Source organism: Canis lupus, chromosome 2 (assembly GCF_003254725.2).
Source record: "Canis lupus dingo isolate Sandy chromosome 2, ASM325472v2, whole genome shotgun sequence".
Lineage (NCBI taxonomy): Eukaryota > Metazoa > Chordata > Mammalia > Carnivora > Canidae > Canis > Canis lupus.
In genome coordinates, this window is record NC_064244.1 from 42,489,816 (window position 1) to 42,505,585 (window position 15,770).

At 37.5% G+C, this 15,770-nt stretch overlaps 1 protein-coding gene across 1 annotated transcript in view; it reads right to left on the reverse strand.

Annotated features, from left to right (window-relative positions):
• Positions 1–15,770, reverse strand: part of ANKRD55 (ankyrin repeat domain 55) — a 568,067-nt gene that overhangs the window by 537,265 nt on the left and 15,032 nt on the right. The window contains exon 2 of the mRNA XM_049102766.1: positions 937–1,002. The gene's annotated coding sequence lies outside the window, so the exon portion shown is untranslated. The remainder of the gene's footprint in view (positions 1–936; positions 1,003–15,770) is intronic.

The following is a 15,770-nucleotide window of genomic DNA, read 5'->3' on the forward strand; positions in this document are numbered from 1 at the left end:
CCACTTAGCAGACAATGGAGTCTGCTGCTCCAAACCATTATGTAAAATATATTTAAAGACACCTTCCCAGTGCTGAAAACCCAATATATGGCATAGATTTGGTTTTTTTTCTTGCCAGTTATACATTTGCAAAGTGCCTTGAATTAACTCTCAAAGTTCCATCCTTCCCCCAATCCCAAGATCCTTCTGTTCATTTTTTCTTTGCAAAGCAAAATAGAATCAATGGTATACATATAATATTTGTGGAGTGTGGGTTCACAGTTTCTAGAGAGTTATGAAATTCAACCTAGATGCCATCATGGACAGAAATGTGTGGGTAACCCTCAGGAGTTGGAGTGACCCCTGGATGCTTCAGTTTACACCTTCCCTCAATAATCCTTCTGAAGCATAAGACTGTCACTTTTTTTTAAGCCATAGAGGAAGACCCTAATTAAAAGCACATGGCAGAGGCAGGTAGTCTGAGGGGGTAGCACTTTTGATCCCCAGTGCTGCATTCAGCCAAGACGGTAGCCCCACATTTTTATAGGAGGACTTGATCACTTAACATTTCTTTTTAAAAAAATGCTGAGGTATCTGGATATAGAAAACAATTTTTGCAAGGTAATTATCATTAGTTAGGCAGTCATGAGATCAGGCAAAACAGAAGTGACTCAAGAAACAAAATTAAAGGGCATGAAATTAAACACCTGTGAAATTAAAAATGCTTGCTCTAGGTAATGGGTTTTCCTTTGCAGGGGCCAGGGGGCTTCAGCATTCCAGTCTGGGATAACTTGTAGCTTTTTGCTACAGTTTATATAGATTAAGCTAATCTTAGATTACATATGCATCAATTATTTCTTTCCAAGATGGAATTGTGCTTAATCCGTTATATGCCACTCCAGTGCAAATCATCTTTGCTTACTTTCTGGTCATTTGATGGCCATCTGTTTTACCAACCTGGATTCTTTCACTCATCACAGAAGTCAGTCCCCATTACTTGAGATGATCTCTGAGATGCCCCTGCTGGAGAAAGGAATGTGCAAATTAGGAGACTACAAATCAGTTTGAAAACTCAATGACTCCTTCCCATAAATCTGTGTCCTTAATATTAAAAATCATTTGGAGGTGCTGAAAAGAGAACTGATAGCTAACAGAAAACAGCAGCCCTACTCTCTTCAGGGCATGGATTAGCAGCAGAGAGGGACTATGCAGATCTAAATCCATATTCTGCTACCAAAAATAGAAAAGAGGAAACCTTTGAAGCCAAAGAAGGCCTAAGAATAACTGTCAGCAAAGAGGGAGAGCTCCATGGGCAGGAAGCAATGTTCAAGTGGCCGTTTTGTGCTGCTTTTTTTTCCCCTCCTCGGTGGCTTTCACATTTATCCTGTTAGAAAGATAGCTTTCAAAGACTTCCCTTTAACACAGACACATAGGCCTTCACAACCCGCCTTTCTACAGCAGCTCAGGGGTTTGGCGCTGCACATCACTTCCACACAGCCCTTGGTTTTGGTGGATTTCCCCCCAAGAGTCATTTCAATCTGTTTAAGGCTGAACAGTGAACTCTTCATAGACCACGTTACACAGAGAGCCTCAGTAGGAAATGGCTGGCCGAGCAAACATTTGTTTCCTGTTTTGCTTTTTAAAATTTCACATTTCAACTCAACCTAGCTTTCATCCTTTTAATTCTTTTTCTAGTCACAGAAATCAATGTACCAAACCAGTTAAGTCTAACTCATCTGCTTTGAATGACACTAGAAAAATGCACACTTGAATCTAGCTTACAAAAGGTATCCAAGTTAGGAGAGGTTTTTTGGAAACAAGACAGTAAGGGTGCTTTAAAATGGCCTGTGGGACAGATGGAGAGGCACAGAGGCTGAGAGGGTTACTAGAAGGAGATCTGGCCAATGTGTGGTGATAAGCAGCTTAAAGGCCAAGCAAGGAATGGAAAATAGGGTATGGAGGGATCCCTGGGTGGCGCAGCAGTTTGGCGCCTGCCTTTGGCCCAGGGTACAATCCTGGAGACCCGGGATCGAATCCCACGTCGGGCTCCCAGTGCATGGAGCCTGCTTCTCCCTCTGCCTGTGTCTCTGCCTCTCTCTCTCTCTCTCTCTCTCTGTGTGTGTGTGTGACTATCATAAATAAATAAAAATTAAAAAAAAAAAAAAGGAAAATAGGGTATGGAGAACTGAGAGAAGTAAGACATTGAGGAAGACAATACAGCCTCCTCTAGCCAGGCAGCCCTTATGCAAGTTAGGCAAAGGCACCCCTTCTGAGCACATACAAACTTATGTGAAGGTGCATGGCTGGATTTCAGCCTTCACTCTTCCTTATCCTTTGGCCAAATACCCTCTGCAAGGCACAGCCTACACCATACCATATCTGGGGTTTGGGGAAAATGTGGGCAGGAGACTGAGAGGCTCAAATGAGGAACTTTAGACAAACTGACAAAAAAAAAAAAAAAAGAAAGTCACAGATGCTTCTGGTAGCATACAGGAAATCCTGTTTTGAATCAAAGAATTTTGCTGGCAAGTAGTGTTGGGGGAAGATGGCTGGCATAACTGCTTTCTCCAAACTAGCTCTCTCAAAACATGTCAATGGAACATTTTATCTTTTGTCATGTTTCATACCATGCATGTATTGTTCAATTTAAGAAAGCTTTGTGTTCATCACATCTAATGAGTATCTTCCAGGATTGATACAATTTATATTTATTTGTCAGGATTACAATCTGTGCCCAAACACAAATTGCTAGAACTAGTTATAATATGAGCATAGTTCATAGAATGAACCATTGGGGATGCTTAACTGCCTTTATCTCAAAGTTTTTAAATGTTTAATTGAAACAACTGACTTTAGCCAAAAGAAAAAATATAATCACCCCCACCACTCAGACAGATTGCTTTTTCAAGGTCATGGCCTCAATTTGTACTATGATCCTTTATCAGTCTGCCTGAGTTAGGTCCATGGTTGCATCATAGTCAGCAAAACTAAAATGGGCAAAAATTATAATCTCATAGAAAACAGAGAATCAAAGAATAAACAGTAAAATATGACATTTTGCTATTATTAAAATATAATCAGTATGTATCAAATGTACACTCTTGCTCTTGCTCAGGACCTGAGCATTCAATGACTATGAGGGAACCATTAATGATTATAAAAATGTACAGGTTTTACAATCCTCAACAACTGTAACATGCATCATCTCAGTGAATCCTCAAAAAAGTCCTTAGAAGTGGGGAGTCAGGGTGGCTCAAGGGGTCAAGTGAGGAGTCTGCTTGTTCCTCTCCCTCTGTTCCCACACTCCCACCCCTCTCCTTGAGCATGTGCTGTATCTCTAAAATGAATACATAAAATCTTTTTAAAAAATCCTTAGAAGTATGGTTTTGTCATCACATTTTGGTAGATGAGAAAACTGAGAATTCAGACAAGATGAAATCAATCAAACAGTAACAGAACCAAGACTCAATCCCAGGCCTTCTGGCTGAAAGCAATGATCCTACTAGAATACTGGTTCTCTGGTTCAAACAGAGACATCTCCTGATAGCTTTCTGCATCACAGACATGTCTACCTATTTCTAGGATGACAGCCTGAGTGGTGATGGGATCAGTAGTTATTCATTCTAGAAATCTCAATGACTTAGCTTTTGAGTATCTATTTTATTTTCTAAAAATTTCTTCTTCATGCACTCGCTCTGCCAAATACATTTTTGGAGAAGTTAGAATGCTAACTGATTTCAGTTAATAACTGCCTCTGAGTTATCTGCTTCTATAACCCCGTATCTCTCAATTCTATGAAGATTTCTGATTAAAAATGCAGAACTATTTTTTTAAAAATTAAAAACTTTTAAAAATTAAGGATACATTTGTACTTATAATTGCATGTGTCTGAAACCAATATGATTAGCTTCAGAGTATCAGAGTCTCAAGTTGTCTAACAAGTGACAAAATAATTTGGGAGGTTTTAAGGTCAAGGCTGTCAGTGATCCATCAGAACTACTTCCTAAGAGATTTAGCCATGTGACCAAGTGATGACACCAGATGATCAAACTCATCCATCATCACATTTTTACAATAAAAACAGCATCCCTTAGAATAAATCTATTGGAAATGGCATATATAATCTAACCAATTACCTAATGATAGTTCAAAAAATGGTCCCTTACTGCTTATATCCAACTTAGTCCTAAAAGTTTAGGTTACATCATTAAAGGTATCATTCCCCAACCTACTCTCTAGCACCAGAAATTCTACTTCTGGTTTTCTACCCTACAAAAAATCTTGCACATGGGAGATGTACAAAAATGTTTGTGGCAATGCTGTTTGACATTTTTCAAAAGTTAGAAACAACGTAACTGTCCCTCATTGGAGAAACAGATTTAGATACTTATAGTTAATGTAAATACAGCAGAATGCTATACAACAAATAAAATGGGGACATCTGGGTGGCTCAGTGGCTGAGCATCTACCTTTGACTCAGGGCATGATTGAGTCCCACATCAGGCTCCTTGCAAGGAGCCTGCTTTTCCCTCTATGTCTCTGCCTCTTTCTGTGTGTCTCTCATGAATAAATAAATGTAATCTTAAAAAAAAAACAAATAAAATGAATGAACTGAATATACACATCAGGATAGATAAATCTCAAAATATATTGTTGAAGTTGAAGAACAAACTGGAAAAATTTATATTTAGTATGCTAGTTGTCTAAGTCCATTTTGGCCACTACCACAGACTGGGTAGCATATAAACAACAGAAATTTCTCACAGTTCTGGAAGCTGGGAAGTTCAACATCATGGTGCCAGCATGTCCAGGCCCTGGTGAAGGTGCTCTTTCTGATACAGATTGCAAACTTCTTGCTATGTTCTCACATGGTAGAAGGGAAAGACTCTCAAGTCTCTTTTAATCTCATTCATGATAGCCTTCATGACCTAATTACCTCCTAAAAGCCCCACTTTCTAATACTATCAATGTAAGGAGTTAGAACTTCAACATATGAGTAAGGGTAGGGACACATATATTCTAACCATAGCACTAGTATTTAAGTAAAAATTTAACACAAAAAATAAATTATAAATGGGTAGATACAAAGACATAATAAATATAAGACAATATTCATGAAAATTATACATACTGACTTCACAAATGGTCACCTCTCTAGAGATGGAAAGAAAGAAGAGAGCTTTGTACTACCTGTAAATATATCTTCAGATAGATTTACATTTTTTTTTCACAGTAATCAAAATGGTATTCACATAAAAACAGGCGTATAGACCAGTAGAGTAGAACAGGGAGCCCAGAAACAAACCTTTGCATATATAGTCAAAGATTTTTGACAAGGGTGCCAACATCATTCAACAGGGAAAAAAGAGTCTTTTCAGCAAATGCTGCTAGGAAAACTGGATATTCACATGCAAAAGAATGATATTGGGCTCATACCTTATACCATATATTAAATTAGTTCAAAATGGATCAAAGGTACAAACATAGAAACTAAAACCATAAAACTCTCAGAAGAAAATAGGAAGGAAAAGCTTCCACTATGGAAGACAATATGTTGATTCCTGAAAAAAATAAAAAATGAAGTTACTATCTGATCCAGCAATTCCACTTCTATGTATATACTCAAAAAAAGTTAAAAGAGGAACTTGAACAGATATTTGTAGAGCAACATCTTTTCATCTCAATAGAAATTTTTCTTCAGAGGGGAGAAAGAGGTGAATCAAATATGATGAAATCTCAAAATTACTATTTCTTTAAACCCAGTGGTAGATTTACAGATAGTCTATTAGTTTCTGTACTTTTTATGTACTTGAAGGGTCTAAGCTTAATTTTTTTTTTTTTTTTAAATTTTATTTATTTATGATAGTCACAGAGAGAGAGAGAGAGGAGGCGCAGAGACAGGCAGAGGGAGAAGCAGGCTCCATGCACCGGGAGCCCGATGTGGGATTCGATCCCGGGTCTCCAGGATCGCGCCCTGGGCCAAAGGCAGGCGCCAAACCGCTGCGCCACCCAGGGATCCCCTAAGCTTAATTTTTGTTAATTTGTAGGTTTTGAAGAAAAATTTTCATAAAATTATTCTGACTCTCACTGTTAAGTAGAAGGATGAGACTCTGGGATAAGGTACTAAAAGCTGATGGCCACCTCTCAAATTATTTGATTAGTATCCTGTGCTGTAGAACAGTGCTTCTCAAATATAAAGTGCATACAAATGATCTAGAGTTCCCATTAAAATGTAGATTCTGATTCAGTTGATCTAGAAAGGTCTGAGTGTCTCCCTTTTTTTTTAGTCTCCCTTTCTAATAGGCTCCCAGTTGATGCCCATGCTGCCAATCTACAGACACATTTTGAGTAACAAGGATCTAATGAACGATGGCACTCTACATATATTATCTTTCATCTCAAGTTTTCTTAATTATGTACTTTTGGATGATAAAGAGCTGAAGCCAGCATTGAGTACTCTTAAATGGAAAATTCATCATCTTATAATTTGTTTGATAAAGACTACCATAAAGCAAAATAAGAATTAAACCCTAAACATCACTGAATATATTTCAGAAAGACTACACCTCTTTTAAAAATACTAAATTAGAGGATCCCTGGGTTGCTCAGTGGTTTAGCAAGGAGTGGCCTGTCTCCTCATTTAACCGGCCCTTTCCCAATTCACCCTAAGACTGCCGGGGTCGGCTCCCTTGTAACCAGCCCTTGTGGGCAAAGAAAGCCTGGAACATGAACTTGCGGTCAGGAACTTGTAACAGAGCTACAACTAAGAAACTTAGAGCGGTAGTAGTCACGTATTTAAGAGTACATTCAGGTAAACAGCCAGCCGCACCCTGTGTACCCCTTCAGTGGCAAAGAAGCTGTTCCAGTCTCCTGAAAATGATCACTACAAGTGCTATAATTCTGAATGTAATGTCTCTTAATTAGAATTCATACAAGAACCTAAATAAATAATAAATAAAAATAAAAATAAAAAATTCGCCCCCAGGGCATGATCCTGGAGTCCTGGGATCAAGTACCACAACAGGCTCCCTGCATGGAGCCTGCTTCTCTCTCTGCCTCTCTCTTTCTGTGTCTCTCATGAATTAATTAATTAAAAAAAAATTTTTAACTAAATTATAAACTTTGATTCAGCTATCCAAATATATAATAAATGTATGGTTTAGGACATATTAATCCCTCTTCCCCAAACAAGTTGTGGAATAGAAATTTCTATAGCACAAATTTCCACTGATGGCATGTTACTTCACTTAATTACACAGTCCTTAAATAGCCTCTTTTTACTTTGTAAATTCCAGGATAATCCTAGGTTGGGAGCTAATAATTTCACCTACTATAAAATGACTGATTAATTGCCTAAAATTTTAAAAGCCTCTAGGACAAGATTTCTTGCCAGAATGGTTTAGAATCTAGTCTGTCTGGTGGGCCCCAAGGTGCCAATCTAGTTAACTGAATTAAAGCTTCGGGAGATACACTGTTCCCAGAATTGGCACAAAAGTGACCCACCCCATGCCAAAAAGGAAGAAATCCTCTATATCCTTCAGTTAATCAACAGACCATCAAATTCCTCCTTGAAATCAAATAGTACGGTTCTCCAAATAAATATAGTTGATTAAGAATAAGCAGACTTCAGGCATAATGATTCCACTGCTGAGTTGGTTTTAAATAACGTAAGACTATAGTACTTGCAGCATACTAATCTTTCATCAGCCTCTCACTTCAGAGGCATGAATTGTCTTTAGTTCAAACTGAAAATTTTGACATATTTTCTAGGTCAATGGTTCTTTGGAATCTGTATCATACTCTTCCAAAGTAATAGTTATTACAATAGTAATATATACATAGAACCCACTAAGTTTCATGGTACACTAACTCTGTGCCAAGGTCTGTTCTACATGGATTATTTACATGGATTATCTCCTTGAATCTTTATAACAATGCTGTGAGACATATTATAATATCCAACAGATTCAGAAAATTAAGTAACAAGTCCAAAGTCACAAGTGAATGGCACTTTCTGACTCAGGAATACTGTTCTTCACCATGATGCTCACTTGCTGACTTTGTTGTTGCTATTCCCCATCGTGAATAGTGTCAAATAAGGCTGCTCCAAACTGCTTATAGAACTACAGCAAATTGGAAGAATGGCCCTTTCTTATAACAACTATCCTCCTCTATGTCTTTATTCAATCTCATTTGGAGTAGTCATTAGAAATATATGGGTCTATGGCTAATACAGCCAAGAAAAAAAAAAATCATTATTTTTGGCAGAAAGTCTGCAATATTTAAGTGGAAGATCAGGGATCCCTGGGTGGCTCGGCGGTTTAGCGCTTGCCTTTGGCCCAGGGCACAATCCTGGAGTTCCAGGATCGAGTCCCGGGATCGAGTCCCGGGATTGAGTCCCGTGTCGGGCTCCCGGCATGGAGCCTGTTTCTCCCTCTGCCTGTGTCTCTGCCTCTCTCTCTCTCTATGTCTATCATGAATAAATAAAAAAATTGAAAAAAAAAATAAAGTTAAGTGGAAGATCACTCATACCTCTTTTGAATCACTCAGTTCAGTTTGCCTACTTAAAGCAGCGAGCAGCAGAGCTAAAACTTAGGGGTGTGTTGAGGTTTCTTTTTGAAGAACTGCTAGTTCTAATGGAAGCCTGAAAATAAAAAGCTGGGTTTGGGAAAATATCAGCACATTTTCATTTCTAAGGCAATTTGAATTCCCTCGCAAATGACTTATTTCCCTCCACAATACTAGGCTCTTAACTTTCTGGGCTTGATATACTTCAGTGAGTTGAGAGTAGTTCTATATACATAAAAATATTAACAGCCCCAAAGGAGGTCACATGGATTCAAGAATCATCTATTTACTGTGCCAGTGTCAAAAAGCTCACACTGGGTGAGTCAGAGGAAGAAAGGGCCAAGGGATATTGACACTATCAAGTCAGAAATCAGAAAGCCCAATCTATTTCAATCCCATTTGCAGTCTTAAATCACAACTTTTACTGACAAAGTCACTATTTCAAAAAGACATTTCTCAATAAAATGTAATTCAAGGGCAATTTGCTTGCCAGGGGCCAAATGGCTAGCTTATTCTACCAGACTGGCATAATGCATTTTCCTAAGGACCTGAAGGCAATAAAGATATATTTAACTTGAGAGAGGAAACCAAGAGACCACAACACTTCCTAAAGATACAGAAGAATGAGTGATGGTTCTTTTAAAATTAGCAATTGCAAATCAAACACTAGCAAAGAATCAAAGAAAAGCAATTATGTCATTAATCACAGTGATTAATTATAAAGGGACCTAAAGTACATTTGTCTTATTTATCTTCTTCCACCTCACAAACATAGGGAGAAAATAGCAAAGCTAAAGGTTGCATCATGAGTGGGGTCAGAAATACAGGATGACCAATAAGTATGAAACAACTTTTTTTTAACAGATTAAACCATTTTTGATTATTTCTTTTTGGTTATACTAAAAGCATGGGTTTACTTAGTAAAAAAGCAGAGTCACAAATCATTTGAGACCACTCATCTGAGATGCCTGTGCAGAGATTTATGTAAATATCTGATTAATGCACAGGTTCATTGTGGTTTCGCACAGAGCACTGGACTATGTATTGCTGAAGAGAAACAATACAAAGAACTCATCATATCTCATAATATAAAAATTATCTATTATGTGTACTTGCCATATTTCCAAACTTAAGGATTGCCCTACAGAATTCAACCAATTATTCTAACAGACTAGTGCTTGTAAAATATTTTAATCTTGGGAGTTTTTCACACTGTTAAAGACTAATGCAGACCTCAAATAAATTGTTTCTATGTTATATCTATCAAGATTTACTATATTGGAAACTTAAAAAATGAGAAAATTTTAAAATACTTATTCATTAAAAAAAACATTAAAAAACAGTAACTATATTTTTCCAAAACAAAAATTAGTGTGAAGAGTGGCACTGTTTAAATGCTTGTCAATCTTTTTGATGTCTGACTTCATAGACAACCGAGTCCTCCTTTTATATTCAATCTGTTCTGATATGTTTTGGTTAAAGTATATGAAAAAGATACACTCTCAGACACTTACACAGGTGGAAAAGAGAGGAGCATTTTAATAACCTCTGCAGATAATCGTGAATATTCTTTTTGATACTATACTGAAACACAATAAATAGTTTTTTAAAAATTAGTTGCAATGTGGAATCTAAAAACCCTATCAACAAATTTTTCATACTGTTGGGGCACGTCGGTGATGCAGTCTATTAAGCATCTAACTCTTGGTTTCGTCTCCAGTTATGATCTCCAGGTCATGAGACTGAGCCCTACATTTGGGCTGAGCTCACCACGGTCTGCTTAGGACTCTTTCTCCCTGTCCCCTATCCCTCTCCCCCAAGAAGCGTGCACCCACTCTCTCTCTCTTTTTCTAATAAATTAATAAATAAATCTTTAAAAAAATGTCATACTGTTACACTAAAATCCATTGGCCTTATGCATTTTAATGGGTCTTTTACCCAGGTTATAATGTAAAACTATATACTATCATTTGGAAAGTGTTAGTTCACTAGAGTTACTAAAATCTTCCAAATGTTGACATATTTCTTTATGCAATAACAAAAGTTAACATTTGTTGATTATAATCATGCTAGCATATAATATTCATTAATGTAACACCGATCTCATAAAAAAATTTTTTTAAACATTGGGAAGCTATCAAGCTCACAGTGACAAACAGGCTTTTTAGAATTTTTGTTGGTTTGAAACCTCAGGTTTTTAGCACTGGCAAAAATACTGTCAGTTGTTTTTCTGAAAGTAGCAGAAATTTACCCAAATTCAAATATCCATGGTTTGCCATTCCTTCAGTAAAGATGGTGTTCCAAATTCAAAAAATTGTATAACTTCCTTTTTTCAAGATGATGTACTTTATAAAGGAGATTTCCATTTGATCACAATGGATATTAAAAATTGTGTCAACAGTGTGTGATGAATAATAAATACAACTACAAATAGTCCAATTTGGTGCCTTTATTTCTGTTGAGACACTAGCAGTTTTACCAACTACTACTTTTGTGCCATCTTTGCAAATGTCAACACAAATACAAAGTAAGCTCTTACTTTAAAAACAATAAAGTATTGACCTTGCTGGCTCCCTGAAGAAGTCTCAGAGACCCTATTGGCCTGTGGGTAACACTCTGAGAAGCACTGGAGGAGACTACAGCTCACATAAAAACTCATCATGTATAAACTGTGTACTTTAGGAAACAGTAACTGTGCAATTCTGGAGTGTAGTTTCTGAACAGAAGGCCTCCCAGAATGAACTCTTGACTGAGAATCAAATATTATACGTCAAAGTGTCATTTTCGTTTCAAAAATTGTGTTACTCTCTTTGAATGTCATCATATAGTAGATGATAATAACCATGACTGTAGAGAGGGATAGTTGCAGAAGATGGTGAGGAAGATGAGACTGGAACAACCCAGGAATCTCAATGACAGACCTGTTGGAGCCAATGCCCAATCACCCAATCACCCAATGACCACATCTGGTAGGCAGTGGAAATGCCAGGAGCCCCAGGAAGGGAAGAGAGGCCTGGTATTTGGCATTCCAGATAGATGCAGCCAAAAAAGGAAGTTGGGCAGATATTGCTAGCATCTGTGAGTTATGTATTTCCAATGAAGACACCGTTATGACAAATACCACTGGGGTTCCTCTCCTTGTCCCTCTGGCTTAGCTGGCAAGACTTCTTTAACATCTTTTTAGATCTCTTTCAGCACCTACATCCACGCTCTAGTCCCATATTTACAACAAAGTTTCAAAAGGGGAGTTAAGTGGCTCCTTACTTTCCTACATCCCAGATCTTGAATAAACATCTTATTGTATCACTCCAAGAATTCATGTTTATAGTATAACTTTGTACTTTTCACTTTTTATGTGAATCTTTTGTTATGCTATATTTTTTAAATCCTCATTCTTATTACTCAGAAGTGGCATCTCTTGTTCTATTGATTCTGATGAGATTTTTGTTGGTGCTGTTTGGGTAACAAGAAAGAACTCCTGGGGTCAGACAGGGGTATACAAGGTCTTTCGTGTTGTGTACAGAAAATACTAAAGAGGCACTGTAACTAAGTTTCCCCACATATCCTACATGATTTATCTATCAGCAATTCCTGTGGTATTAGTAATATCTGTAATTTCACTTTATAGGTGGAGAAAATGAGGAACCCAAGGTTTAGCTAACTCAGTTAAATCAGCGGACACATTTAAGATTTGGATACTCTCAACCTGATGTATTTTCTCCTAGGCCAGTGGGTCTGGGGGATTTCAGCATCCAGGCTCATGTCCCACCTCTCTATCCACCACCAATCTTACACTATAACCCCACCAAAAAAAATCCACGCCATTTTTTAACCATTTGTTGTTAATATCTGGGTAGTTAGAGAAAAGTGATAATGACAGCGAATACTGAATAAGTATCAGTAACAAGAAAGAAAGAAAATAAGCAAAAATTTACTAGAAAAACTTTTCCATGCTGGCTTTTAGTTATAAAAATATGTTCTAAACATGAGCTTGTTTTTTAAAAATACATTTTGAATATAGATTCACTTGCCCATTTCATCTCACCCACCAGTATACTGATATCTATAATTAATGACTGGAAGCAGAACTCTTAACTTCTTTCAATTTGACTGTTAGGTCTATATTTGTATTATAGAAAGTGCTCTATAATTTAATACTTATTTTTTTAAATGTGCTGCCTTGAATTGATCTGTGACCCCAGTTGCCTTGTTTTCCCTGTCTTTGTTCTATAAGAGCTTCTGTTGGGTCCTAATTTATAGAACTAAATATATTCTGACAGAAGCATAACCCAAGCCCCAATGTTATTAAGGCTTCATTCAATTATAGGTAGGAATGAAATTAAGAAGCTTCCTGTAGTGCAGAGAACATTCATATTGGGCAAACTATATTATTAGAACAGTGGCAGTTTCTACTATTGCTTATTTCTACCTTTCCACTGGACCCTCCATCAGCTCATTATGGATACTTGAATTATTGATAATAACTACTTGGCACTTAATTAGGGCACTGTGCTAATGAGGCCAAATTGCAGCTGTGTGTCTGTGGCTATGATTGGTTTCACTCCATTTGCCCCAACTTCAGCTCACTATCTTGCATTATGCTTTCCACCAAGTTCACAAACGGAACTTAGCAAGCAATCAAGAGTTGACTCAATAAAAAACTAACAACTGCTGTCAAATAACTTTCAAAATGCTTAATCTATGATAAGGAATCAAAAGCACTACCTAAAATTACTGTGTAATTCTTATTATGTCTTAAAGTTGTACAAGGCATTTCAACTAATGGAAACTAAAATACTACTGAAGTTACTTTAAATTACCTTAACAAACACTCAGTGTCTATAATGTTCATAACATGCTAGCCATGGTAAGTGATAAAAAAAAAATGGATAAGGCCTGGTCCCTAGCCCAAAAGAGAGGTGGGAAGATAATTATAATATGTATGTCATTATTAAACTGTATGTTGAAGATAATGTCCTAAGCACTGTATGTACATTACCTTATTTTCTCCCCAATCATTTAGGTAGGTATTATTATCCTTATATTACTAACAAAGAAACTGAGGCTCAGGAAGAGTAAGTGATTTACCACAGATATTAAATGCTTGAGCTATAATTCAACTCATGCCTCTTTGATTCCAAAATCTTAACAATTAACTACAATGCTACAAAGTATAAAGACTCAAAATGGTAAAACAAAGCACACAAAAAAACCTACTTAATATAGTTCACATTCCTACACTTTGCCAGTCCATTGATGAAAAAAAAAAAAGTCACAGAAACATCAATACTGTACAAATCCTGTTTTTTGCTTCACCTGCAAAAACCACAAAGGAGATGCATTTTCATATGTGCTCACAAACCACTCTTCCAGTTACAGTCCTCAGGAGGCACCTAACTGAGGCATTATGTAACATGAAGAGTTTGTATTGGACTTTTTAGAGGCAGAATCTTACCCTAGAATGGAGGAAATAGAAACTGGCTATCACAATGATGTTTAAAGAACACACAAATAATCCCACTAATATATATTTACTTTTGGGATTCCCTCAGAGATGGTCACTCACATACACACTCAGATTGAACCTGGTCCCTTAAATCTCTCAGTCATTACTAAGGGCATTCAAAGGGTTATGTCTGCAGCTTGAATCGAAAACAAGCATATGCAAATGTGTAACTGAGAAGTTGCTTTTTTTTTTTTAATAGGGAATTAGGGGTTTGATTTCTGTTACATAGACAATACTATATGTTCCCTATACTATTTTTTTGTGAGTACACAGAATGTATTGCCTAGATTTCTCTGCAGATAGTTTGGGAACTGGCAGGATTCAAAAGAAAGTACTGAAGCCACTTGTTACACTGGTCATCAAAAACATCTCCCTCAATAGGCTAGCATTCTTTTTTCACTTTGTGGTGATCTGGGAAACCGTGTGTCTAGATAACATGGTCAAATGAGGAAAGTCCTACTGCATCCTTGAGTTATAGCCCCAAGGCAAGCTGCTAAGAAACACTACCTGATCTGAGTTAGACTCTTATGTGAGACAGAAATAAATCTGTGTTCCACTAAACCAGTGAGATTTGGTGGGTTATGTTACTAAAACATTGCTTAATCTATCCTGACTGATGATTGCCCCTTAGTGAAAGCTCCATGACTCTTAATATAAAATATATCAACAATTTTTTTCCCAATGATATCACTGTGTTTGAGATTTAGGATAACAAACAATGGGTTAGGAACTATGGAAGACAGAGTTGTGCCACCCAAAAACCCCATGGTGACAAACTGAAAAGGGAGGAAAGGGACTATAGGGACTATACCATAAAGGACTGCCAAGAACTACTATATGTACTGGTAGGTCCAGGGAAGGACATGGATTATGGGGTAGGGATTGGATTATGAGGTACTTCATCAAGGGGGCTGGAACATAAAATTGGGTAGTGGATAGTAAACGGACTAGGGATTGTTTTTCTGAGATGTAGGATTTAACACTTTGGGGAAGACCCTAGGAAATGGTAAACCCACTACAATGATAGCTCCCAGAAGTTTGGAAAAAGGTATGGACATGCTGAATGAAGTTGAAATGCTAGAGTTACCACAGTGGATGGTGAACAAAGGGATTAAGAGGCGCAGGGAAATGGCCATACTGGAACGGATATATTGTTTATGGTCAGAAGACTCATCAGAATATTATGTTACACAGGAAAGCCCAAAGGACACACAATTTTTTTTCAGGACACACAATTTGTAAAGCCATAAAGCATACACCAGTGAGAAGGGGAAAAAAAAAAAAAAAAAAAAACAGTATTGGCTCCTCTTTGTAGGCCAGGGCTGACTAGGGTAAAAGATACCATTATAGAACTAGCCTGACTGACAGCCAAGGAGATAATAGGGCTCCAAGAGCATACAGTCCTGAACTGCCAGAACCCAGCACTTTACAGTCATTGCAGGAATCAGTAAAACTGAGGTGGCAGTCAAGGGTGCCTAACTCGGAGCACAGCATCCAGAGGAGCAAAATAATAAATGACAGACAAAAATACTATTCAACGGGCAGCCCCGGTGGCCCAGCGGTTTAGTGCCGCCTTCAGCCTGGGGTGTGATCCTGGAGTCCCAGGATCGAGTCCCACATCAGGCTCCCAGCATGGAGCCTGCTTCTCCCTCTGCCTGTGTCTCTGCCTCTCTCTCTCTCACTCTCTCTCCTTCTCTCTCTCTCTCTCTCTGTCATG